The following is a 27,106-nucleotide window of genomic DNA, read 5'->3' as shown; positions in this document are numbered from 1 at the left end:
GAAAGGGAAAATGATTTTTTAGTACAAATCATATAAGTTATGTCTGTCTTTGAGATTTTAATCTTTGAATCATAAAATGAACCATTGAATATACTATCTGACATGGATAAGGAACTCTCTTCTGCCATTTTATAGAATTTTATAAAAATTCTAGCATGGTCAGCCTGATAAGATTGTGAGTAAATTCAGTACTTCAAAGTAAAAGTGTAAGGCTTCTTTTGTGAGAACATAATCATTGTGTTGATACATGGTAGGTAAAACATTTGGTCATTTTTCCCATTTCCATTTTCCCTTGTTATACTTGCTGATCTGCATGTAATTTGAAAATATGTTGTAGTTTATTATGGCATACTGAAATTCGAAGAAAAAAAGATATTTTGCATTCCAAATAGGTTAAGCAAAGAGTCTTTCCATAAAATGAGTAAGGTAAAATTCTGCCTCTATGCAGAATTACCATTCTATCAGGTAATAAAATCTGATTAACTTGTCAAGTTAAAAATAGTCTGTGGTTCTTAATTTGAACTGTATAAACGTAATATTAATCCTACAGAAGACAACGGCCCAAATTCATCATAGTGAAATGGACATGCAGCAAATGGTTGACTACTGTTTTTAAAGTTATTTTAAATCAGTAGCTACTTTTTTTTTTTTTTTTCTTTTCAGGGTTTTGTTTAAATTCTAGTTAGCATCCAGTGTAATATTGGTTCGAGGTGTAGAATTTAGTGATTTATCACTTCCATATAGCACCCAGTGTTCATCACAACAAGGGCCTTTCTTAATACCCCTCACCCATTAATTCATGCTCCTGCCAACCTCCCCTCTGGTAGCCATCAGTTTGTTCTCTATAGTTAAGAGTCTGTTTCTTTTTTTTTTTTTTAATTCAATTTAATTTTATTTTTTTAAATATTTTATTTATTTTTTCATGAGAGACATAGAGAGAGACAGAAAAGCAGAGGGAGAAACAGGCTTTATGCAGGAAGCCTGATGTGGGCTGAATCCCGGGTCTCCTAGATCACTTCCTGGGCTGAAGGTGGTGCTAAACCGCTGAGCCACTGGGGCTGCCAAAGAGTCTGTTTATTGGTCTACCTCTCTGTTTTTTACCCCCATATTCATTGGTTTTGTTTCTTAAATTCTACCTATGAGTGAAATCATGTGGTATCTGTCCTTCTCTAACTGACTTAATTTGCTTACCATTATACTCTCTAGCTCCATCCATGTCATTGCAAATGGTAAGATTTCATCTTTTTATGGCTGAATAATATTCCATTCTTTATCCATTCATCATTCTTTTTTTCTCTTTTAAGATTTTATTTGTTTATTCATGAGAGACACAGAAGGCAGAGACATAGGCAGAGGGAGAGCCAGACTCCTCACAGGAGCCCGATGTGGGACTTGGTCCCGGAACTCCAGGATCACACTCTGAAGCACTGAACCACCCAGGCGTCCCTCCATTCATCATTCGATGGGCATTTGGGCTCTGTCCATAATTTGACCATTGTTGATAATGTTGCTATAAACACTGGGGTCCATGTGCCCCTTCCAATCAGTATTTTTATATTCTTTGAGTAAATACCTAGTAGTGCAATTGCCGGGTCACAGGGTAGTTGTATTTTTCACTTTTTAGGAACCCCTGTACTCTTTTCCAGAGTTGATACACCAGTTTACATTCCCACTGACTGTAAGAGGGTTCCCCTTTCTCTGCATCCTTGCCAATACCTGTGGTTTCCTGTGTTAATTGCAGCCATTCTGACTAGTGTGAGGTAATAATCTCATTGTAGTTTTGATCTGGACTTCCCTGATGATGACTAATGTTGAATACCTTACTTTTTGTTGTAGAAAAAACTTTTATGTAAAATCAAGGAAGAATTTATTATTAAACATTAAAAATCTTAGAAGAAATTTCATAAGGCATTTTCAAACAGGTGAACTTCTACAACCTTAATCAAAGCTATTTTTGTTATATGTAACTAAGTTAATATTTATACATATAAATCTATAAAAGTTTTTATATTATATATATATGCAAAAAATGTAGAGTTCAAAATCTGATATGAAGAGATCATTAATGTTCAGTACAAAAAGCCACATAAAGTTACCACATAGAATGGAGAAGGGAAGGCTACAATTTTCCAGTCTGAACTTCTGCATTTATTCTTCTCTGGACATTTGCTGTAAAGAAGAATGATTTGCAGCCACTCTGGAAATAATCTCAGGCTGTTCCTCTAATTACCAAAAAAGCTAATTAAAAGACAAATTACTGGAAAAGCTTCAATTGTAACTCACCTGTAAGATCATGATCTATCTGTAACACAAAATTCTGGAGTATTTATATACTCTTAGTCATTAAGATTGTGGGATAAACATGAAGAACAAAGCCAAGATAGATTTGAGGGTGATAAAAGACTTAAGTGAAGAGCAGTCACCATTTGTCTTTCCAAACAGGAACTGCTGGATCTCTCCCACTAAAATTAAATATAGAACTTATTGGAGGAAATTTACTGCTTTAATACAAGACTTATAGGAAGTGGAGGTAACCTTTAATAACACTGCCTCGTTTCTATTTATCTCCTTTTAACTTACACAATTATTTTTTTATTTTTCTTTTATTAAATATAATATGTTGAATCTCTCCAGTAGTTAGTTTGAATTTTTCTCTCTTCTGCATGTTTCAATAAAAACAAAAACATTCATTTTACTTTTTTCTGTCTTCACAATACAATGACAGCTTTTGGCTATATCGGTATTTATTATTTGTTTTAAGTTTAAATACCGTTTACTGCCAACTGAAGTAATATCATAACTGAAGTAATATCATTTTCTTGTACAGTTACTTGGAGTGAATCATTCCCCTATGTAGTCATATACGTATACATATTTTTTTCACGAAGTTCTCTCTAGCTCTTTGATAGAATTTTGAGACATCTATGAAATAGTCTATATCAAGTTTTCTTTTTTTTAATCTCTTCTAAATTTCTTTGTCTTTCTGTTTTCTGCATGGGTTGATCTCTATGTATTTCTCCAAAATACTCTTACATTTTTGTAGGATATTTCCCTCATTTCTTTTCCCAATTGTTTTTCCTTTTCCTGGGTATCCTATATTTATCTCTCTTTTTCTCTCTATTTTATTATAGCACACAAATACATGAAAAGGAAAGATTTCAAGAATATTCAGAGCTAAAGGCAAAAGGTTGCAAACGAGTGAGTCTAAAACGAAGTAAAAATTTTCATATTGTGGAATCTCTATAACCAATTTTGATTGACACTATTTTAATTGGAGGAACATTGGCAAATTGTTCTAAATGATTTTACCTACATCATCAGCTTCTCCCTCCCTTTAATGAGAAATAAGTCATCCTCTGTTTATAGTTTAAACTTAGTTTAAATTTTCCTAGAGGCTTTAAAACAGATGGTAGCATCTGCTTAAAGCTGATATGGTTATTAAAGTACAGAAGTACCTAACCACTGAAGTTTTAATTCAGTCAATATCAATCCTTCATGTATCAAAAAAAAAAAATGCTTGAAAGTTATTTGTATGCTATGAAAATTTAAATAACATAGAAGTATAAAAAAGAAAGATAAAAGCTGACAATGCAAGCTTTCTTTAACAAGACCAAAAATTTTTGACTTAATTTGATTCACTAATATAGGTACATTTTTCCCAAACTTCAAGAAATTTTCTTTTCAGCGATTTTTTTTTCTCTCCTGTTTTCTTTTTCTTTACCACAGAATTGCCTGCCATTGGTACTTTATGTCGTTCTCTGACTTACTTTTAGCAATATGACTGAAGGTTCTGTCAAAACTAGCTGTTCACCTGTAGGTTTATGTATATCCCTTAAGCTCTGCAAACTAAAGATCCAGAGAAGAAAACCCGTTATTCATTAGTCCACCTTACTTTATTATTAGGTATATGTGATAGATGATTTTATGTGTTAATTTGATTGGGCCATGGCATCTAGACATTTGGTCAAATACAGTCTGAAGGCATTTTTTTGTTTGTTTGTTTTTGTTTTTTGTTTGTTTTTTGTTTTGTTTTGTTTTTTTAACATGAGATTGGCATTTAAATCAACCAACTTTCAGTAAACCCTCCATAATGTGAATAGGCCTTATCCAATCAGTTGAAAGCCTTAACAGAGAACAGATTGAGATCCCCTAAGGAAGAGAGAATTCTGCTTCCAGATTGCCCTTGGAATCAAGCTACATCAACTTTTCCTTGCATCACTAGCCTGCCAGCCCACCTGGCAGATTTTGGACTAGTTAGCCTTTACAATCATGTTAGCCAATTCCTTAAAATAAATTTTTCTCTCTGTATGTATACATACCCTGTTGGTTCTGTTTCTCTGGAGAAGTCTGAATAATACAGGACAGCTAGAGTCATACTGCCAATTTAAAGACCAAATCTGGAGATGTAGGAAATTTTTCTAAAGAAGAGTATGTGTCAGTGTCACAGTTTAAACTTAGGCCTCTTTTCAGCATTGTCTCTGGAGGATAGTTATTCAGATAATACTACATTTGAAGAGAATTTAGTTCCTTTCCTCCTGGCTTCTAAGTTAGTTTTATTTTATGGTTTCTGTAGTTAACGTGAGTGAATTGCAATGCCCTATCAAAAGCCCTGTTTATACAGGATCAGAAATAGCTAGAGTAAATATCCCTTCACTTATTTAAGTGGTTCAGGGTAAAAGAATTGAGTCATTGCGTTTCCATGCTGTTTTCCCATTCACTTTACTAAAAGTGGAAAGTTGGAGGCCCTGTAAAGAACCAGGCCTCAGAGCTAAGGAAAGTGCATTCAATTATACTGTAAGTTGAGTATCCCAAAGAGTAAACTAATTTACTTTCCCTTATTTTAGATACACCTCCCTAGTGTCTATAATCCTTTACTTTTTATTAATACTTTACTAAATTATCAAAAGATTCTAGATATCTAGTACTGTTTAAAGGCAACTCAAAGCTTGAAGCTATAAAAAGTTTAAAGTCTTAAAAAATTAAAATTTTGATTTATTCTGATTTTTAAAGTACATGGTTGTTTTTGTACAATAATGGAAAAATTAAATTCGCATACAACAGTGGAATATTTTGGAGAAAAATGTGATTGCTGAACCATCCTTTTTGCCTGACAACAAAATCTTCCCGTTCCTCACAACTTCTACCTAGACTCAACTTCACATGGCACTAAAATTAAAATTGCTTTTTCTGGGTATTTCTAAGAACTTACTAAACATGTGGTTTCCTAAGCTCATGCTGCTTTTTTTTTTTTTCCTCTCTTTTTAAAAGATTTTATCTATTCATTCATGAGAGACACAGAGAGAGAGGCAGAGACACAGGCAGAGAGAGAAGCAGGCTCCATGCAGGGAGCCCGATGTGGGACTCAATGCCAGGACCAGGATCACTCCCTGAACCAAAGGCAGACGCTCAACCACTGAGCCACCGAGGTGTCCCCTAAGCTCAAACTGCTTGATGCCTTTACCCCAAACATGTATCTCCCACAACCTGATTACCACCTCTCAAGCATGTTTTATAAATGAAAGAGCCACAAAGAGATGGTTCTCTGCTGGACTCTAGAACCATAGTACACACACTTGTTTTCAAGTCGAAGGATATTTCTTCACAGGATGTTGAGAGAATGGTATCCATGTACTCGCTAACTCTTGCTGGTGAGTGACAGCCTAATTCTTTCATATGAAACTTGTCGATGGTATTCATAGGCAACACGCAGTGACTGCTCCTATGAAGCGGAGTCTATGCCATTGTATGGATGGCTGAAGGAATTGAACGGGCCCCCATGATAATTTGTTCAGAAAAGCCAGGAATGAGATGGGTACATTGTCAGTGGGTGATTAATGCTTATTGAGAGGACAGGTTAGTGAAAATTAACAGTTCTTGTGGTTAGGTGGCTGGATTATATAGACTACAGGTTACCATTAGCAGATACAGAGTTCACAGAACCAAGGGCCAAAAAGCTCAAAGTTAGATGGTCATTTTTCAGCTAGGTGACTGTAGAGTTCATGATCACTGATGCCTGAAAATCTGAAAACTGGAGAGGTACAGAATGAGGATTGTTAATAATTCATCTAGTTAATCAAATGGGAGGAGGGAGGGGACAAACCACTATTTGCTATCTTTCTTTATATTTCTTTTAGCCATTCCAGTGAGCCATCTCATCGTGGTTTTGATTTGCATTTTCTTTAAGACCAGTGATGTTAAATCTTTTTATGTACTTTTTGGTCTTTTGTCTATCTTCTTTGGGAAATGTCTATTCAAGTTTTTTGTACATTTTTAATTTGGGTTGTCATTTTGTTGATAAGATATAATACTTTATAACTTCTTTATGTTATATTTTTACCAGATACATAGTTTATAAGTATTTTACCATTCTCTGGGTTCTTTCCTGTTTCTTGATAATAATCTTTGATGCACAAAAATTGGAATTTTTTTTTTGCCATCCACTTTATCTATGTTTTTTCTTTCTTTCTTTCTTTTTTCTTTCTTTCTTTCTTTCTTCTTTCTTTCTTTCTTTTTCTTTCTTTCTTTCTTTCTTTCTTTCTTTCTTTCTTTCTTTTATTTCTTGTTCTTTCTTTCTTTTCTTTCTTTCTCTTTCTGTCTTTCTTTCTTTCTTTCTTTCGTCTTTCTTTCTTTCTTTCTTTCTATTGCTTCTTTCTTTCTTTCTTTCTTTCTTTCTTCTTCTTTCTGTCTTTCTTCTTTCTTCTTTATTCTTTCTTTCTTTCTTCTTTCTTTCTTTCTTTCTTTCTTTCTTTCTTTCTTTCTTCTTTCTTTCTTTCTTTCTTTCTTCTTTCTTCTTTCTTTTCTTTCTCCTTCCTTTCTTTTCTTTCTTTCTTTCTTTCTTTCTTTCTTTCTTTCTTTCTTTCTTTCTTTCTTTCTTTTCTTTCTTTCTTTTTCCTTCCTTCCTTCCTTCCTTCCTTCCTTCCTTCCTTCCTTCCTTCCTATAACTTGGTGTCAAATTTACCCTTATGTATTCTTATAAGAGTTTTATAGTTTTAAAACTTATATTTAGGCTTTTAATCAGTTTTAAGTTAATAATTATATATGGATTTAGATAGAGGTCCAATTTCATTATTTTGAATGTAGTTACCAAGTTTTGGCACTATTTCTTTAAGAGACTATTTTTTCCCATTGGTACCCTTAGAAAAATTCAGTTGACCATGCCTGTTTTTCTTATCTCTGCATTCTGGAATTGAGGCTTAAGATTGCAATATCAGCTTCTTCCTGAATTTCCAGCTTGCCAGGATGCACCTGCACATGTGCTAGTGCCCCCCATCCATCCCATCCTGAGAAAAATGTCCAAAAGATCTCAATATTTAGGCAGATATCATATGTTTATATCTATATCCATATCAATATCATCTCTTGTATCCTTTTTTTTTTTTCTTTCTGGATAACCTTGAGTAAAGTATCCTGTATTTATTGAATCACCTCTCTCTTGATTCTTTTTTTCTTTCTTTTTAAGATTTTATGTATTTATTCGATAGAGAGCAAGAGAGCACAAGCAAGGGGAGGAACAGTCAGAGGGAGAGGGAGAAGCAGGCTCCTTGCTGAGCCAGGGACTCCAGTGCAGGACACCATCCCAGGACTGTGGGATCATGACCTGAGCCGAAGGCAGGCACTTAGCCAAATCCCCTCTCCCTCTTGCACCCCTCTTGCTACTTTCAAGATGCACTCTGTCTTTGGCTGTTAAAGTTTCAAACCATCATTTCTTCAAATGTCCTGCACCCGCCTCACCTTTGAAACTCACATAATATGTATGTTGGTACCTTTAAAGATATCCCATGGGGTCCAGCTCAGGTCATTTTTCTCTTTTTTTCAAGATTTTATTTATTTATTCGTGAGAGAGACAGAGAGAAAGGCAGAAACACAGGCAGAGGGTGAAGCAGTCTCCATGCAGGGAGCCGGATGTGGGACTCGATCCCTGGACCCCAGGATCACACCCTAGGCTGAAGGCAGGTGCTAAACTGCTGAGCCACCCAGGGATCCCCTATTTTTCTTCATTCTTTTTCTCTTTTTTTGTTTCTTTGTGTGCTTTGTAATTTTTTGTTTTTGTTAATAACTAACATACTGAAAATTATATCTGGTAATGTTGGAAATCAGATTTTCTCAGTCCCTAGTGTTTGTTGTTGTTTTGTTGAGAGCTACAGTCATCCAACTTCCCTTGGTTTAGTGACCTTTCCAAACTATTTTTGCAATAACTATGTTCCTTGTTCTTTGTGGTCACTCAAATATCTGTTTCATTAACTTGGCAGTCACTTAATGACCTCAGAGAGATCTCCTTAAATGTCTGAATTCAATAAGAAAAGCTAAACAAAAAAAGTGCCTTTTTAAATTATTTTGATAGATGCCTTCCAACAAGTTAGTTCAGCCCAGTGTGGTTGAAACAATGTCCAGCCTGCATGCCAGTGAACCTTCAGGCTGGTCAAAACACACAACCCATATTTTTGGAGGACAAGGTCTTTAGGTTCACCATGGCAGTAGCCAACCACAGGAAGAATGCAAATTACCTTCTCCAGGACTGTCTGCCATAGGCTGGGAATCAGGAAGTGGTAGGTGATATGTGAAACACCAAAATTTGAAATATACCAGTTTCTTTCTTCATTAAGCTCTCCCCTGGACACTGCAAGTATTCAGCCAGACAACAGAGTTCTGAAATGGTTTATACTGACAGTTCTTGCTAGCTCAATAGTTATTTCAGTGGAGAAACTGATTCTTAGAACTTCTTACTCTGCCCACTTCTAGGACATCATCCCATTGTTTGTAATTTATATCTGTTAGACATAACAGATGATTATTACATATACTATATATATATATAATTATAATATGAAACATTAATGTCTGTAATTATTATATGGCTGTTTCATGATATAATTTTTGTGGGTTTTAATTTGTATCTCTTGTACTATTTTTGTTTTTTGCCCAGACTTCTACATACATACTTCCTCACTGCATGATCTCCATTTCTAGTTTGTAATTCTCATCTCTTAACACTTTTTCTTCATATATAATCTGTTAGAATTATGTATTTTCTTGCTTTATAGGATATGTGGCTTTGTTTTCTGCTTTTCCTTCATTTCTTCATTCATAGTACATTTTAGCCTGGGAGATGGGCAGAAACATCAGTTCTCTTCTATCTTAATTGAAATCCCAAATAAGTCTTCAGTACTGGGTTTTTTAAAAAAAAAAATCCCCTTGGCATGTTTTAATAAAACAGAAACATTATTTTGGGGAACTAAAAATGCGATACATTTAATATATAATACTTTTGTCCTTGAAAATATATAGAAATCATTATCTATTCATTGTAATAGTAATTTACCCAGTAGATAATGCTTTTCCTACATGCATATAACATAGATAAGCATACAGAAGTTACAGTAATTTACTTTAGGTATGGACTTTAAGGAATAAATTATAGTGTCAGAGTTTCATTATGATGATATAGCTGTATAAATTATCTTGTATTTTCATTACTCATATATAATTTATTTTTTCTAAATAAGACAAGGATCCACTGAAATCCTCAGACTTAATGGAAACACAACTTTACCGTAGCTACCACAGGCTTTTCTGTGGGCACTCCTAATTTAACTTCTAAATTTATGTTAATATTAATTCATGTTTCTTTGAAGGTAAGAGAAAATACCTTTTTCAATACCTTTTCTACTCAACCAGTCCAACATGGATATTGAACAAATTTGTTATAGATCCATTACCTTGAGATTAGCATTTCTTGAATTTATATGCTACCACAAATAGATTTTTTAAAGACTTATGTTACTAAAGTTATGATTCTGTATCTTAATCATTCTTCTTGTCCAGTTCTAAATCATCATGGCTTATACAGATAGTTAGTTGGTCCTTAGGACAGCAAAACGTAGTCTGAAACAAATATACAATGTTTTGGGTAGATGTATCTATATAGTCAAAGGATTTGGTAAAAATAAAAAGAAACATTACTTACTTTAGGAATTCAGACGAAACCTGTAAAATTGAGCATAATATAATGTTAAAATGCTTTGATTACATGGGGAGATTTATAAGTTCCTGCTTCCATTATTACCATAATTCCTTGATTTTAGATAAAGTAATGGTAAATTATAATGTGCTATTCTCAGCATCTTTGGAAAAATAAATGTTGAGACTAAAACTCAAATTTTAAAATAACTTTTAAAGAGGGACAGTATATTTTAAGAATAGATTATAAAAGAATAAGATAAAGTCTTTATGAATTTATAGAAAAATATAATTTCAGCACACAATCAAATGCAGTTTCAAAAGAAGAGTGTTGCCATACACCTTTCTGAAATAATCCTGTAATAGTGAAATCCCCTTGTGGTATCAGTAAATGATGTTCCTTACCTCCTAAAAACAGATAATGGTTGAGGTCAATACTTCCCTCAAGTCAGAGGATTTAGATTATCAGTGGAATTAATAATGATATTTATTTATTTATTTATTTATTTATTTATTTATTATTTATTTATTTATTTATTCCTGAGAGACAGAGAGAGAGGAAGAGATAGGCAGAGGGTGAAGCCGGCTCCCTGTGTGGAGCCTGATATGGGACTCAATCCCAGGACCCCTGGTTCATGACCTGAGCCTGAGTTGCAAAAAATTTCTCCTGATGCTGGGGAAATTGGATATTCACATATAAAATAATGAAACTAGACCCCTGTCTTACATCACTCATAAAATTTTACTCTAAATGGATTAAAAGAAGAAATATAAGGCCTTAAACAGTGAAACTCCTGGAAGAAAACAGGGAAAAAACATCATGACATAAGTTTTAGCAATGATTTTTTTTAGATAATAACACACCTATAACACAACAAAATTTAAAATCAAGGATTACAATAAATTAAAAAGTTCCTGTACAGAGAGGGGGGAGGGGCGAGATGGCGGAAGAGTAGGGTCCCCAAATCACCTGTCTCCACCAAATTACCTAGAAAACCTTCAAATTATCCTGAAAATCTATTAATTCAGCCTGAGAATTAAAGAGAGAACACCTGGAATGCTACAGTGAGAAGAGTTCGCGCTTCTACCAAGGTAGGAAGACAGGGAAAAAGAAAGACACAAAGGCCTCCAAGGGGGAGGGGCCCCGCGAGGAGCCGGGCTGAGGCCGGGGCGAGTGTCCCCAGGACAGGAGAGCCCCTTCCCGGAGGAGCAGGAGCTGCACTGACCTGCCCGGGCGGAAAGGGGCTCGCAGGGAGGTGGAGCAGGACCCAGGAAGGCGGGGATGCCCTCGGGCTCCCGGGGACACTAACAGACACCTGCGCCCCGGGAGAGTGCGCCGAGCTCCCTAAGGGCTGCAGCGCGCACGGGGGGACCTGGAGCAGCTCGGAGGGGCTCGGGCGGCGGCTCCGCGGAGGGGGCTGCGGGGCGGGAGCGCGAATCCAACAGCGCAGGCTCCGGAGCACAGGGCGCCCGGACACAGCCCAGGATCCGACCTCCCCCGGGACAGGCAGAGGCCGGGAGGGCCCAGGACAGCGAGGACGCTCCTGCCCCAGCTGAGCAGATCAGCGGCCCCGCCCGGAGCCTCCAGACCCTGCAGACGAAGAGCTCCGGAGTTCCTGCCAGGGCTGAATCCAGGGCTCCAGAGCTGGCCCCGCCACTGGGGCTGTTGCTCCTGGGGCCTCACGGGGTAAACAACCCCCCTGAGCCCTGCACCAGGCAGGGGCACAGCAGCTCCCCCAACTGCTAACACCTGAAAATCAGCACAACAGGCCCCTCCCCCAGAAGACCAGCTAGACTGAGGGACAACTTCCAGGGGAAGCCAAGGGACTGAAAGTACACAGAATCAGAAGATACTCCCCCGTGGTTCTCTTTTTTTTTTTTTTTTTTTTTTGTTTTGCTTTTTGATTTGTTTCCTTCCCCCACCCCCTTTTTCTTTCTTTCTTTTTCTTTCTCTTTTTCTTCTTTTTTTTTTCGTTTTTTTTCTTCCTTTTTTTTTTCTCTTTCTCTTTTCTTTCCTTCTTTCTCTCCTCTTTTTCTCCTTTTCCCAGTACAACTTGCTTTTGGCCACTCTGCACTGAGCAAAATGACTAGAAGGAAAACCTCACCTCAAAAGAAAGAATCAGAAACAGTCCTCTCTCCCACAGAGTTACAAAATCTGGATTACAATTCAATGTCAGAAAGCCAATTCAGAAGCACTATTATACAGCTACTGGTGGCTCTAGAAAAAAGCATAAAGGACTCAAGAGACTTCATGACTGCAGAATTTAGAGCTAATCAGGCAGAAATTAAAAATCAATTGAATGAGATGCAATCCAAACTAGAAGTCCTAACGACGAGGGTTAACGAGGTGGAAGAACGAGTGAGTGACATAGAAGACAAGTTGATAGCAAAGAGGGAAACTGAGGAAAAAAGAGACAAACAATTAAAAGACCATGAAGATAGAATAAGGGAAATAAACGACAGCCTGAGGAAGAAAAACCTACGTTTAATTGGTGTTCCCGAGGGTGCCGAAAGGGACAGAGGGCCAGAATATGTATTTGAACAAATTCTAGCTGAAAACTTTCCTAATCTGGGAAGGGAAACAGGCATTCAGATCCAGGAAATAGAGAGATCCGCCCCTAAAATCAATAAAAACCGTTCAACACCTTGACATTTAATAGTGAAGCTTGCAAATTCCAAAGATAAAGAGAAGATCCTTAAAGCAGCAAGAGACAAGAAATCCCTGACTTTTATGGGAAGGAGTATTAGGGTAACAGCAGACCTCTCCACAGAGACCTGGCAGGCCAGAAAGGGCTGGCAGGATATATTCAGGGTCCTAAATGAGAAGAACATGCAACCAAGAATACTTTATCCAGCAAGGCTCTCATTCAAAATGGAAAGAGAGATAAAGAGCTTCCAAGACAGGCAGCAACTAAAAGAATATGTGACCTCCAAACCAGCTCTGCAAGAAATTTTAAGGGGGACTCTTAAAATTCCCCTTTAAGAAGAAGTTCAGTGGAACAGTCCACAAAAACAAGGACTGAATAGTTATCATGATGACACTAAATTCATATCTCTCAATAGTAACTCTGAATGTGAACGGGCTTAATGACCCCATCAAAAGGTGCAGGGTTTCAGACTGGATAAAAAAGCAGGACCCATCTATTTGCTGTCTACAAGAGACTCATTTTAGACAGAAGGACACCTACAGCCTGAAAATAAAAGGTTGGAGAACCACTTACCATTCGAATGGTCCTCAAAAGAAAGCAGGAGTAGCCATCCTTATATCAGATAAACTAAAATTTACCCCAAAGACTGTAGTGAGAGATGAAGAGGGACACTATATCATACTTAAAGGATCTATTCAACAAGAGGACTTAACAATCCTCAATATATATGCCCCGGATGTGGGAGCTGCCAAATATATAAATCAATTATTAACCAAAGTGAAGAAATACTTAGATAATAATACACTTATACTTGGTGACTTCAATCTAGCTCTTTCTATACTCGATAGGTCTTCTAAGCACAACATCTCCAAAGAAACGAGAGCTGTAAATGATACACTGGACCAGATGGATTTCACAGATATCTACAGAACTTTACATCCAAACTCAACTGAATACACATTCTTCTCAAGTGCACATGGAACTTTCTCCAGAATAGACCACATATTGGATCACAAATCGGGTCTGAACCGATACCAAAAGATTGGGATCATCCCCTGCATATTTTCAGACCATAATGCCTTGAAATTAGAACTAAATCACAACAAGAAGTTTGGAAGGACCTCAAACACATGGAGCTTAAGGACCATCCTGCTAAAAGATGAAAGGGTCAACCAGGAAATTAAGGAAGAATTAAAAACATTCATGGAAACTAATGAGAATGAAGATACAACCATCCAAAATCTTTGGGATGCAGCAAAAGCAGTCCTAAGGGGGAAATACATCGCAATACAAGCATCCATTCAAAAACTGGAAAGAACTCAAATACAAAAGCTAACCTTACACATAAAGGAGCTAGAGAAAAAACAGCAAATAGATCCTACACCCAGCAGAAGAAGAGAGTTAATAAAGATTCGAGCAGAACTCAACGAAATCGAGACCAGAAGAACTGTGGAACAGATCAACAGAACCAGGAGTTGGTTCTTTGAAAGAATTAATAAGATAGATAAACCATTAGCCAGCCTTATTAAAAAGAAGAGAGAGAAGACTCAAATTAATAAAATCATGAATGAGAAAGGAGAGATCACTACCAACACCAAGGAAATACAAACGATTTTAAAAACATATTATGAACAGCTATACGCCAATAAATTAGGCAATCTAGAAGAAATGGACGCATTCCTGGAAAGCCACAAACTACCAAACTGGAACAGGAAGAAATAGAGAACCTTAACAGGCCAATAACCAGGGAGGAAATTGAAGCAGTCATCAAAAACCTCCCAAGACACAAGAGTCCAGGGCCAGATGGCTTCCCAGGGGAATTTTAACAAACGTTTAAAGAAGAAACCATACCTATTCTCCTAAAGCTGTTTGGAAAGATAGAAAGAGATGGAGTACTTCCAAATTCGTTCTATGAGGCCAGCATCACCTTAATTCCAAAACCAGACAAAGACCCCACCAAAAAGGAGAATTACAGACCAATATCCCTGATGAACATGGATGCAAAAATTCTCAAAAAGATACTGGCCAATAGGATCCAACAGTACATTAAGAAAATTACTCACCATGACCAAGTAGGATTTATCCCTGGGACACAAGGCTGGTTCAACACCCGTAAAACAATCAATGTGATTCATCATATCAGCAAGAGAAAAACCAAGAACCATATGATCCTCTCATTAGATGCAGAGAAAGCATTTGACAAAATACAGCATCCATTCCTGATCAAAACTCTTCAGAGTGTAGGGATAGAGGGAACATTCCTCGACATCTTAAAAGCCATCTATGAAAAGCCCACAGCAAATATCATTCTCAATGGGGAAGCACTGGGAGCCTTTCCCCTAAGATCAGGAACAAGACAGGGATGTCCACTCTCACCACTGCTGTTCAACATAGTACTGGAAGTCCTAGCCTCAGCAATCAGACAACAAAAAAGACATTAAAGGCATTCAAATTGGCAAAGAAGAAGTCAAACTCTCCCTCTTCGCCGATGACATGATACTCTACATAGAAAACCCAAAAGTCTCCACCCCAAGATTGCTAGAACTCATACAGCAATTCGGTAGCGTGGCAGGATACAAAATCAATGCCCAGAAATCAATGGTATTTCTATACACTAACAATGAGACTGAAGAAAGAGAAATTAAGGAGTCAATCCCATTTACAATTGCACCCAAAAGCATAAGATACCTAGGAATAAACCTAACCAAAGATGTAAAGGATCTATACCCTCAAAACTATAGAACACTTCTGAAAGAAATTGAGGAAGACACAAAGAGATGGAAAAATATTCCATGCTCATGGATTGGCAGAATTAATATTATGAAAATGTCAATGTTACCCAGGGCAATATACACGTTTAATGCAATCCCTATCAAAATACCATGGACTTTCTTCAGAGAGTTAGAACAAATTATTTTAAGATTTGTGTGGAATCAGAAAAGACCCCGAATAGCCAGGGGAATTGTAAAAAAGAAAACCATATCTGGGGGCATCACAATGCCAGATTTCAGGTTGTACTACAAAGCTGTGGTCATCAAGACAGTGTGGTACTGGCACAAAAACAGACACATAGATCAGTGGAACAGAATAGAGAATCTAGAAGTGGACCCAGAACTTTATGGTCAACTAATATTCGATAAAGGAGGAAAGACTATCCATTGGAAGGAAGACAGTCTCTTCAATAAATGGTGCTGGGAAAATGGACATCCACATGCAGAAGAATGAAGCTAGACCACTCTCTTTCACCATACACAAAGATAAACTCAAAATGGATGAAAGATCTAAATGTGAGACAAGATTCCATCAAAATCCTAGAGAAGAACACAGGCAACACCCTTTTTGAACTCGGCCATAGTAACTTCTTGCAAGATACATCCACGAAGGCAAAAGAAACAAAAGCAAAAATGAACTATTGGGACTTCATCAAGATAAGAAGCTTTTGCACAGCAAAGGATACAGTCAACAAAACTAAAAGACAACCTACAGAATGGGAGAAGATATTTGCAAATGACATATCAGATAAAGGGCTAGTTTCCAAGATCTATAAAGAACTTATTAAACTCAACAGCAAAGAAACAAACAATCCAATCATGAAATGGGCAAAAGACATGAACAGAAATCTCACAGAGGAAGACATAGACATGGCCAACATGCATATGAGAAAATGCTCTGCATCACTTGCCATCAGGGAAATACAAATCAAAACCACAATGAGATACCACCTCACACCAGTGAGAATGGGGAAAATTAACAAGGCAGGAAACAACAAATGTTGGAGAGGACGCGGAGAAAAGGGAACCCTCTTACACTGTTGGTGGGAATGTGAACTGGTGCAGCCACTCTGGAAAACTGTGTGGAGGTTCCTCAAACAGTTAAAAATAGACCTGCCCTACGACCCAGCAATTGCCCTGCTGGGGATTTACCCCAAAGATACAGATGCAATGAAACGCCGGGACACCTGCACCCCGATGTTTATAGTAGCAATGGCCACGATAGCCAAACTGTGGAAGGAGCCTCGGTGTCCAACGAAAGATGAATGGATAAAGAAGATGTGGTTTATGTATACAATGGAAAATTATTCAGCTATTAGAAATGACAAATACCCACCATTTGCTTCAACGTGGATGGAACTGGAGGGTATTATGCTGAGTGAAGTAAGTCAGTCGGAGAAGGACAAACATTATATGTTCTCATTCATTTGGGGAATATAAATAATAGTGAAAAGGAATATAAGGGAAGCGAGAAGAAATGTGTGGGAAATATCAGAAAGGGAGACAGAACGTAAAGACTGCTAACTCTGGGAAACGAACTAGGGGTGGTGGAAGGGGAGAAGGGCGGGGGGTGGGAGTGAATGGGTGACGGGCACTGGGGGTTATTCTGTATGTTAGTAAATTGAACACCAATAAAAAATAAATTAAAAAAAAGTTCCTGTACAGAAAAATAAATAGCAAAGTGAAAAGATATGGGTGAAATGGGTGAAAATATTTGCAAATCCTATGTCTGATAAAGGGTTAATATCCAAAATATGTAAAGAACTTACACAACTCAGTTGTACTAAAATTCCCAAATAATGCAATTTAAAAAATGGCTAAAGGACCTGAAGAGACATTTTTCTGAAGAAGATATTTAAATGGTTAATAAGTACAGGAAAAAGTGCTCAACATCTCTAATTATTAGGAGAATGCAAATAAAAACCACCATGAGATAGCACCTCACGCCTGTTAGAATGGCTACCATTAAAAAGACGAGATAGCACATGATGGTGAGGATGCTTTGTGCACTCTTGGGAGGAATGTAAATAGGTGCAGCCACTATGGAAAACAGTATGGAGATTCCTCGGAAAATTAAAAAAAAGAAATACCATACGATCCAACAATTTTACCTGTTGCTATTCTGCTTATTCACATAAGTGAAGTAAGACAAATATTGTATGATTTCACTTATATGTGGAATCTAAAATGAAAGCATACTTACGGAAAAAAAAAGGTTTCAGATTTGTTGTTGCCAGAGGTTGGAGATGGAAGAATTAGGTTAAAGTGGTCCAAAAGTGCGAACTTCCAGTTGTATAATACTCAGATATATAATGTACCACATGATGACTGTAGCTAACAGTGCTGCTGTATGGTATATTTGAAAGTGGTAAAAGAGTAGATCCTAAAAGTTCCCATCACAAAGGAAAAAAAAAAATTCAACTCTATGAGGTGATGGATGTTAACTAAACTTACTGTAATTATTTTGCAGTATATATGCATGTCAAGTCATTATGCTGTACACATTAAACTTATACAGTGTTATATGTCAATTACATCTTAATAAAATGGAATTAAAGAACATTCGAGAAAGGAAGAATTACCTTTCTTTAAAGACAATGTAGGTATTATACCAACTTGGTATAATAAAGGTAAACTTGCTGGTAAATATAGCTTCACTTTTGTATTTATGTATTATATCACTGACTAGTTTTCAAAAGTATCATGGAATGTTGATCAACTAAAATTATTATATTCTTTAATTTTGTCAATCAAAATACTCATCTCCACTGCCACTGCTCTATTTAAAATCAATCAGCAGCTATGAGAACAATCTAAGCTAAGTAATTTGACATAAAACTTTCCACTACTTATTCTGGTATCCTTTTTCAGTTTGATCTCCTACTCCTCCTTATCCACCAATGACTTGAAGAACTAATAATTTTTCATTTTTAAGAATAAGATGGTTCATTACTTCAGTTAGGCAGACTTTTCTAATAATTATTGATATCAGGAGCGGGGAGAGACAGAGAGTGAGAGAGAGAGAGAGAAATACAACTACTATATATTACCATGATATTTCTCAGGCTACACTGCATATCAGTCTTTTCTTTGTGTGTGTATGTGTGTTTGTGTGTTTAAGATTTTTATTTATTAAAAAAAAAGATTTTTATTTATCCATGAGAGACACACAGAAAGGCTGAGACATTGGTGGAAGGAGAAGCAGGCTCCATGCCGGGAGCCCAATAGGGACTCGATCCAGGGACTCTGGGATCACACCCTGAGCTGAAGGCAGGTGTTTAACTGCTGAGCAACCCAAGCGTCCCTTCTTTGTGTTTAATTTCTATAGTAATATGTTCATTAAATAGGAAGATAATATGATCTTATTTCATTATCATCTTCATTGCTATTATTGTAAAATCATCTGCATCCTCTAGGTCAGTCCCTGAAAAGTAACAAATAAACCATTAAATATTAAGATATGGTCAATGAATTTGTGGAGTTATTTTAAAAACAGCATTAGCACCAGCAAAAACAAAAACATAAGTTGTCAGAATCTAATTGTATTAGCGAACATACACATTTTTGTTCATTCATGTTCTCCTTCCTGTATAAACATATATTCAACAAATGCTTTAAAAATATCAGGAACTATGTTTAACAAAGGAAAAATAATAAGAGATGGTTCTTATTATTAAAGAGGGAGCATATCTAGGCTAGGAGGAGAGACCTCTGTTCTGAGTATATATAATACCACAACTTGTGCTTTCACTGGTTCATATATCATACAACTCTGCCAAGAGCTCATGGGGGGAGGAAAATACATTGTAATAAACTACAAGAGTCAAGTATCTTCCAGAGCTTTGAAAGAGATAATTAAGTAGAAAAATCAACTAAAATTAATTGAGGGATGGGAAAGTGAATGAACACCTGCAACTTCATTTTGATACTCAAACTAATGTCATTCATTATAATTCATTAGCCATAACTGCTTGTGTGTGTATGTTTGTGTGTGTGTATATAATTCCACTTACTGTTTTACTTACCCAAGATATTAAGTCTTTTTTTTTTTGCCCATTACAAAAATACATTGAGGGATTAATAAAAATGTAACCATGCAGAGACCTTCATAGAGACCTGCTAAAATCCATACTTTCAAATGATGTTTCAAATAATGTCATTAACAAAATTATGTGAAAAAGATCAATTATGAAAGAAATGAGTAAGACACAAAGAGATGGAAAAACATTCCATGTTCATGGATTGGAAGAATGAATATTGTGAAAATGTCTATGCTACCCAGAACCAATTTTCACAAGCAGTGCAGTCCCTATCAAAATAACATGGATGTTCTTCAGAGAGTTGGAACAAATAATTCTAAAATGTGTATGGAACAAGAAAATCCCCGAATAGCCTGAGGAATGTTGAAAACAGAAGCCAAAGCTGGGGCCATCATAATGCCCAACTTCAAGGTGTACACAGTTGTGATCATCAAGACAGTATGTTATTGCCACAGACACAGACCCATAGATCAATGGAACAGAGTAGAGAACCCAGAAATGGACTGTCAACACTATGGTCAACTCATCTCGACAAAGCAGGAAAGAATATCCACTGTAAAAAGGACAGTCTCTTCAATAAGCAGTGTTGGGAAAATTGGACAGCCACGTGCAGAAGGATGAAAGTGGACCATTATTTTACACCGTACACAAAGGTAAACCCAAAATGGTTGAAAAATCTGAATGTGAGAAAAAATCCATCAAAATCCTAGGGGAGAACATAGGCAACAACCTTTTTGAACTCAGCCACAGCAACTTTTGCAAGACACATCTATAAAGGCAAGGGAAACAAAAGCAATAATGAACTATTGGGACTTCATCAAGAACAGCTTCTGTGCAGCCAGGGAAATAGTCAACAAAACTAAAAGGCAACCTGCAGAATAAGAGAAAATATTTGCAAATGACATATTAGATAAAGGGCTAGTATCCAAGATCTATAAAGAACTTATCAAACTCAACAATCCAGTCAAAAAATGGGCAGAAGACATGAACAGACATTTCTCCAAAGAAGACCTACACTTGGCTGACAAGCACATGAAAAAAATGCTCCACATCACTTACCATCAGGGAAATACAGATCAGAACCACAGTGAGATACCACCTCACACCTGGGAGAATGGCTAAAATTAACAAGACAGGAAACAAATGTTGGCAGGGATGTGGAGAAAGAGGAACCCCCTTCCACTGTTGGTGGGAATGCAAACTGGTGGAGCCATTCTGGAAAATAGTGTGGAGGTTCCTCAAGAAGTTAAAAATAGAGCTATCCTATGACCCAGCAATTACACTACTGGGTATTTACCCCAATGATGTAGTGAAACAATGGGACACCTGCATCCCAATGTTCATAGCAACATCCACAGTAGCCAAACTGGAAAGGAGCCATGATGTCCTTTGACAGATGAATGGATAAAGAAGATGTGATCTATCTATCTATCTATCTATCTATCTATCTATCTATCTATCTATCTATCAATCTATCGAGAGTATTACTAAGCCATCAAAAGGGATGAATACCTACCATTTACATCAATGTGGATGGAACTGGAGGGTATTATGCTGAGTGAAATAAGTCAGTCAGAGAAAGATAATTATTCTATGATTTCATGCATATGTGGAATTTAAGAAATAGTGAAAGGGGACCATAAGGGAAGGGAGGAAATTGGTGAAAAATTAGAGAGGAAGACAAACCATGAGAGACTCCTAACTCAGGGGAACAGAGTTGCAGAACAGGAGGTGGGTAGGGAGATAGGGTAACTGGGTGACAGGTATTAAGGAGGGCACCCGATGAGATGAGCACTGGGAGTTATAACAAGTGTTGGCAAATTGATTTTAAATTAAAAAAAATCAAATAGTTGTATTTATAGTTACCTCTTGGGGTATTAAAATAGTGTATGAACATAGTTAATCATTGCTTGCTGCATTTCTACTTCATATTAATGTTTCGGAGACATCAAATTACTTCTGTAGTTTGTTAGAGTTTTTCTATTTTAGCAGTGTTTGATAAATAATCCGAACATGTATATTATGATATAACTATCTCTAATATATTAATATAAAGTTAAAACATATTTTATCATTATACAGAAATAGATTGCATATTTGTTGTTGAATTATTTTGAAAAACATAAATTTTGTCTCAACTATATTCTTTTTCTATTTTGAAGTTGATCTTTAGAATTAAAAACTTTTATAAAATTTTATTTTTTCTACACTTTCAGGTGCAAAATACATATCATATAATGATAAGGTACATTTCAAGTATCTCCTACATGGTATTAATTATACATCTTATGAATTTCTTTGGTCAAGATAGTGTCAACTTTTCTATGAGTACTAAAAAAAAATCCTGTATTTAATTACTTCAAAATGAATAGAGCCACAATTAATTTGAATGATAATTATTGGACGTAGTTACCTCTGTGTGGCTGGATTCAAAGTTTTGAAGTAATATATTAATATTTGGAAAAAATTGTGATCGAGATATTATTTAATTTTATTCCCTTTTGTATCTTAACTGGTGAAAAGAGTGTCCTTTTTAGCACAGAGACAAATCTGTGTTTCTTAAAATTGGTGTCATTTAAGTCATAGTAATCATCTTGACTGTTACTTTGGGGATTAATTTTCCTTGGAAAACACAAAATACAGTTTAATATAGGAAAATATATTTCAGAAGATAGCACTTTCCCTGTATAACAATAAAAATAGTAATTAGAAGCTGAGAACTTGTAGATGTTCATAAAGATGTATTAAAATGAGTGTGTATTGCTTAAAAAACTTGCATTTCTTAAAATGGAAACTGAAGTTGTACTAAGCCATGAGAGAGGACAGTTTTTTTCCCCTTCCAGAAAACACTATCACATCCTTAAAACCTCTTTCACTTCCATTTTAAAAGATATTTCACTCATCATTTCAACCAGATTGAGAAAACCAATTCATAAAACTTCTTGTAGAAAAAGTTTATTTATTGTTTTGCTCATTTTTTAGAAGATATGTTTGTTGCTATTTTTCTTCCACATAAATGTATATTTAAAGTTCAGCACTCTTCCACTTAGATTTCAATAGCTTTAATGGTTTCTATAATTTTATATTTAAAAATAATTTTATATAATATTATAATTTTATTAAAAATAATTTTCCATTTACTAAGAATTGCTTGCTTTATTGACTAAATTTTTTAAGTAGTCTCATTAAATGTATGAAGAAGTTCCCTTTTTCATTGCTCATATTGGTACTTTGTGTTTTTTAAATTTTCTTCATAATTTTTATGGAAGAATTATCAAAATTAATATTTTCAAATAACTATAATCTTCATTTCAGTTTTACTATATTATGCAGTTTATTTGTCCTTTTAAGTTATGTGCTTTTTTTATTTCCTCCATTTTGAATTTTTAAGGTTTTTTTTTTCATCTTGAGATGGTATTTAGTCCATGAATTTCTTCAGCATTTTGATATAAATACATGCACGAATGGCTATGAAGTATCCTCTGAGCAAAGTGTAACTACACCTGATAAATGTCTATATGGTGTTTATTCATTGTCCGTTTAATTTTGTTTTAATATTTCTTATAACTCACAATTACGTAGAAGCGTTTGTTCCATGTACACGTATGAGTAGAATGATCAATCGTGCATGCATGTATTAATAAATTTACTAGGCAATGCCAAATGATTTTTCACAGTTCTACTGAAACAATGTATGAGAGTTTAAGTTGCCTCATACCCAACATCTGTTGTTTTGGGGCCTTTATATTTTGTTAACTGTGGGGTATGTAATGATATCTCATATTTTTCATAATTTTCATTAATGAATCATGAATTTTTATTATTTTTTTGAAATTTTTGTCAGTGCAATTGATAATAAAATGAGGCATCTTTTCAAACGTTTGTCATTTGTATAGAGTGTTTAATGAAATGTCTAAAAATCTCTTGCATGTTTTTCAATTTTAACGTCTTTTTTTCTGTTGATTTGTAAAAGTACTTTTATGTTTTCTGGAAAAAAAGTTCCCCTTTAAATTTCACTCTTATAATGATGGTTTTTGATAACAAAAGTTGTTAATTTTAATGTAACTCAATTATTAATATTTTTTATGTTGAGTGTTGATTTGTGTTTAAAAAGAGTTTTTCTTCCCCAGATTAGTTAGGTATTCTGAAAGTAGTGCTCTAATATCACAGCATCCCAGTGTTCAGTGGCTTCAAACAACAATATTTAATTTATCCTAACAAGTTTACAGGGGAATTAGTGTTGATAGGGTGGCTTTGTTTCTCATCAAACATATGTGGTACAGTTGTGTCTGCTTTAGGCTTCAGCTCAAATGGAATGGCTCTCCATGTGCCTCTCATCTTTGTCCCAGGACCAGAGGGCTTGCTGGCCCATGTTCTCTAGGCAAGAGCAAAGTGAAGAGGAAACACTCAAAGCCCTCTAAGTCCTGAGCTTGCAAATGGCACCCTGTCATTTCTGGCTTATCTTAATAAACAAAATAAGCCAAATTGTCACACTAAAAGTTAAAAGGGGACAGTAGGTCAATATACTTCACATCTTTGGGGAAGAAATGCAAAATCATACGCCAAAAGGTTGGGTTAAAAATATGTATTTCTCAAATTAGTGAAAATATTCTTATATATCATCTAATGTAATCTTTACTTTTTAAAATTCTCTATTTTTTTTTCAGTCAACACAGTAACTCTTTGATTAACTCTGATTTCTCTGTATTTGATTAACCAGCCTCCTCATTCCCCAATGATAAGAGAGTTTACTGTTACTTATGGAAATTCAAATGTCGTTTTCTATTTAGCTTAGAAAGATCCACAGGGAGACAGTTTTACATAATGTTGTCACTAAACTGCTTGGTTATCTTAATTTTCTCACTCCCTCAACTGGATTCAAGAACCCGATTAGTGTCCGGGAGTAAAAGGGCTATTAACCAAGATTACAAAGAGAACGTCCATGTTATGAGTGCTAAGTACCCATTGGGCTAAGTGCTTTGCTTACATTGCTCCCTGAGCCCTAGTAGTGGCCCTGGGTGGCGGGAGGTGTTATTTCCCTTTTACAGATGAAGCAACTGCATGGAGATGAAATGCATAGAGATGCAGCAATCCACCAAGGGACATAGGGTTAGGTTAGGAAGTGGTGAAGATGGGATATAGACACAGAGTAGTTCCCGAGCTCTTCATGCTAGGAGGACACGCTCCCAGCTGGCACCCAGGACACCCCAGGTCAGACTCCAGCTCTGCAACTCCGGACACGTTGCTTCTCTTTATTTCCAATGTGGAGACAGGAGAGAGAGGGATCAGCTTCATCTTCCCTTCCCCTCTCTCCCTCTCACCATTGCTATTCAACACAGTATTGGAAGTCCTAGCCTCAGCAATCAGACAACAAAAAGACATTAAAGGCATTCAAATTGGCAAAGAAGAAGTCAAACTCTCCCTCTTCGCTGATGACATGATACTCTATATAGAAAACCCAAAAGACTCCACCCCAAGATTGCTAGAACTCATACAGCAATTTGGTAGCGTGGCAGGATACAAAATCAATGCCCAGAAATCAATGGCATTTCTATACACTAACAATGAGACTGAAGAAAGAGAAATTAAGGAGTCAATCCCATTTACAATTGCACCCAAAAGCATGAGATACCTAGGAATAAACCTCACCAAAGATGTAAAGGATCTATACCCTCAAAACTATAGAACACTTCTGAAAGAAATTGAGGAAGACACAAAGAGATGGAAAAATATTCCATGCTCATGGATTGGCAGAATTAATATTGTGGAAATGTCAATGTTACCCAGGGCAATTTACACATTTAATGCAACCCCTATAAAATACCATGGACTTTCTTCAGAGAGTTAGAACAAATTATTTTAAGATTTGTGTGGAATCAGAAAAGACCCCGAATAGCCAGGGGAATTGTAAAAAAGAAAACCATAGCTGGGGGCATCACAATGCCAGATTTCAGGTTGTACTACAAAGCTGTGGTCATCAAGACAGTGTGGTACTGGCACAAAAACAGACACATAGATCAATGGAACAGAATAGAGAACCCAGAAGTGGACCCTGAACTTTATGGTCAACTAATATTCAATAAAGGAAGAAAGACTATCCATTGGAAGAAAGACAGTATCTTCAATAAATGGTGCTGGGAAAATTAAAATTCTCTTTTAGATATAAATTCTGCCTGTATCTGATTACTTACTGTGAATAGTTAAGGTATGTGTCATTACATTTTTATATGGATGTTTCATTTAATAATTACCCTTTATTGAAAAGACTGGCTCTTTCTTATGCTGCTCTGAAATGACATTTTTATAATATCAAAATATTCATACTTGCTATTTTACTAATCGTGTGAGCTTGCCTATGAAAGAGACTAATGTATTCAGAGCTGAAGTTATTTGAGAGTTTAGTTTTTATCTTATTATTTGTAGGTAATTATAAAAACTCCCTATAGAATTATTTACAAAAAGCAACCCGAAAACATCTGAAGACACACAGACATATTCTGTGTACACACACACACACACACACACAATGATGGACCTAAAAATAATAGACCAACTCATAAATATTTTTCTCTTATTCTCAGGGATGAGCTACTAATAATGGGACTAAATGTCAACAGCTGGGGCATCTGGGTGGGGCTCATAGGCTGAATGTCTTTGGCTCAGGGCGTGATTCCAGGGTCCTGAGAATCAAGTCCCTGCACTGGGCTCCCTGCAGGGAGTCTGCTTCTTCCTCTGCCTATGTTTTGGCCTCTCTCTCTCTCTAATGAATAAATAAAATCTTAAAAAAAATGTTAACAGCTACATCTACTATCCTAGATTTAAATCTTACCTCAACTGAGTATCTTTAAACCTGTTACTTAAGGCTATTCACATTTACTTCTATACTTTGTCTACAATGATACACTGGTTGTAGATATAAAAATTCTTAATCATATAAATAATTTTTATATAATTCTTATATAAAAAGCACATATTTTGTATGATACTTGAGTCCATTTCTTTTTTTTCCATTTCTTAACCTTGAAATCCATATGCTGATTTATCTTCATTATATCATTTTTATAAATATTGGTGTCCTTTTGGTCTCTTTATGTGTTGGGCTATATAAGTGTATCCTTGTGACAAACCCACATTATTTCATTATTATAACTTTAATAAAATTTTGTAGAGTAAATCCTCTATTTTTTTCAAGAATATTTTGGCTCTTTTTAGAGGAATATAGTCCATATAAATTTTAGATTCAAAATCTATCAAATTATTTTGATGGGGTTATGGTTGGGATTCAGTTGAATCAATAGATAAATTTTTTTTTAAAGAAACACATATTTATAGTGATAAGACTTAAAATACTTTTAGAACCATCCAACGGAGGTGAATAGCTAAATATCAAATCATAGAAGTAAAAGAAGGATATAACTCTTAAAAATTGATTTTTGTCTTATATTACTTAATGGAACTTAATCTTTATTTGATTATACTATTTCAATACCTGTTCTCAATGATAAAGCTCTTTAGCTCTCCTTCAACCTAAATGTACTTTACTACTTTAGTTGACAAATTTTCTAGGAGTCTAACATGTCAAGTACTGTGAAAACTACTATAGATAAAAAAGATAGTTCATTTTGTGAGGAGATCCAAGAGCTAGGGGGAAACATACATGTAAACTGCTAAGCGCAATAAAATTTGTTAA

The sequence above is a fragment of the Canis lupus genome, chromosome 4 (assembly GCF_003254725.2).
Source record: "Canis lupus dingo isolate Sandy chromosome 4, ASM325472v2, whole genome shotgun sequence".
NCBI classification, from domain to species: domain Eukaryota; kingdom Metazoa; phylum Chordata; class Mammalia; order Carnivora; family Canidae; genus Canis; species Canis lupus.
Note: the sequence above shows the minus strand (reverse complement) of the source record.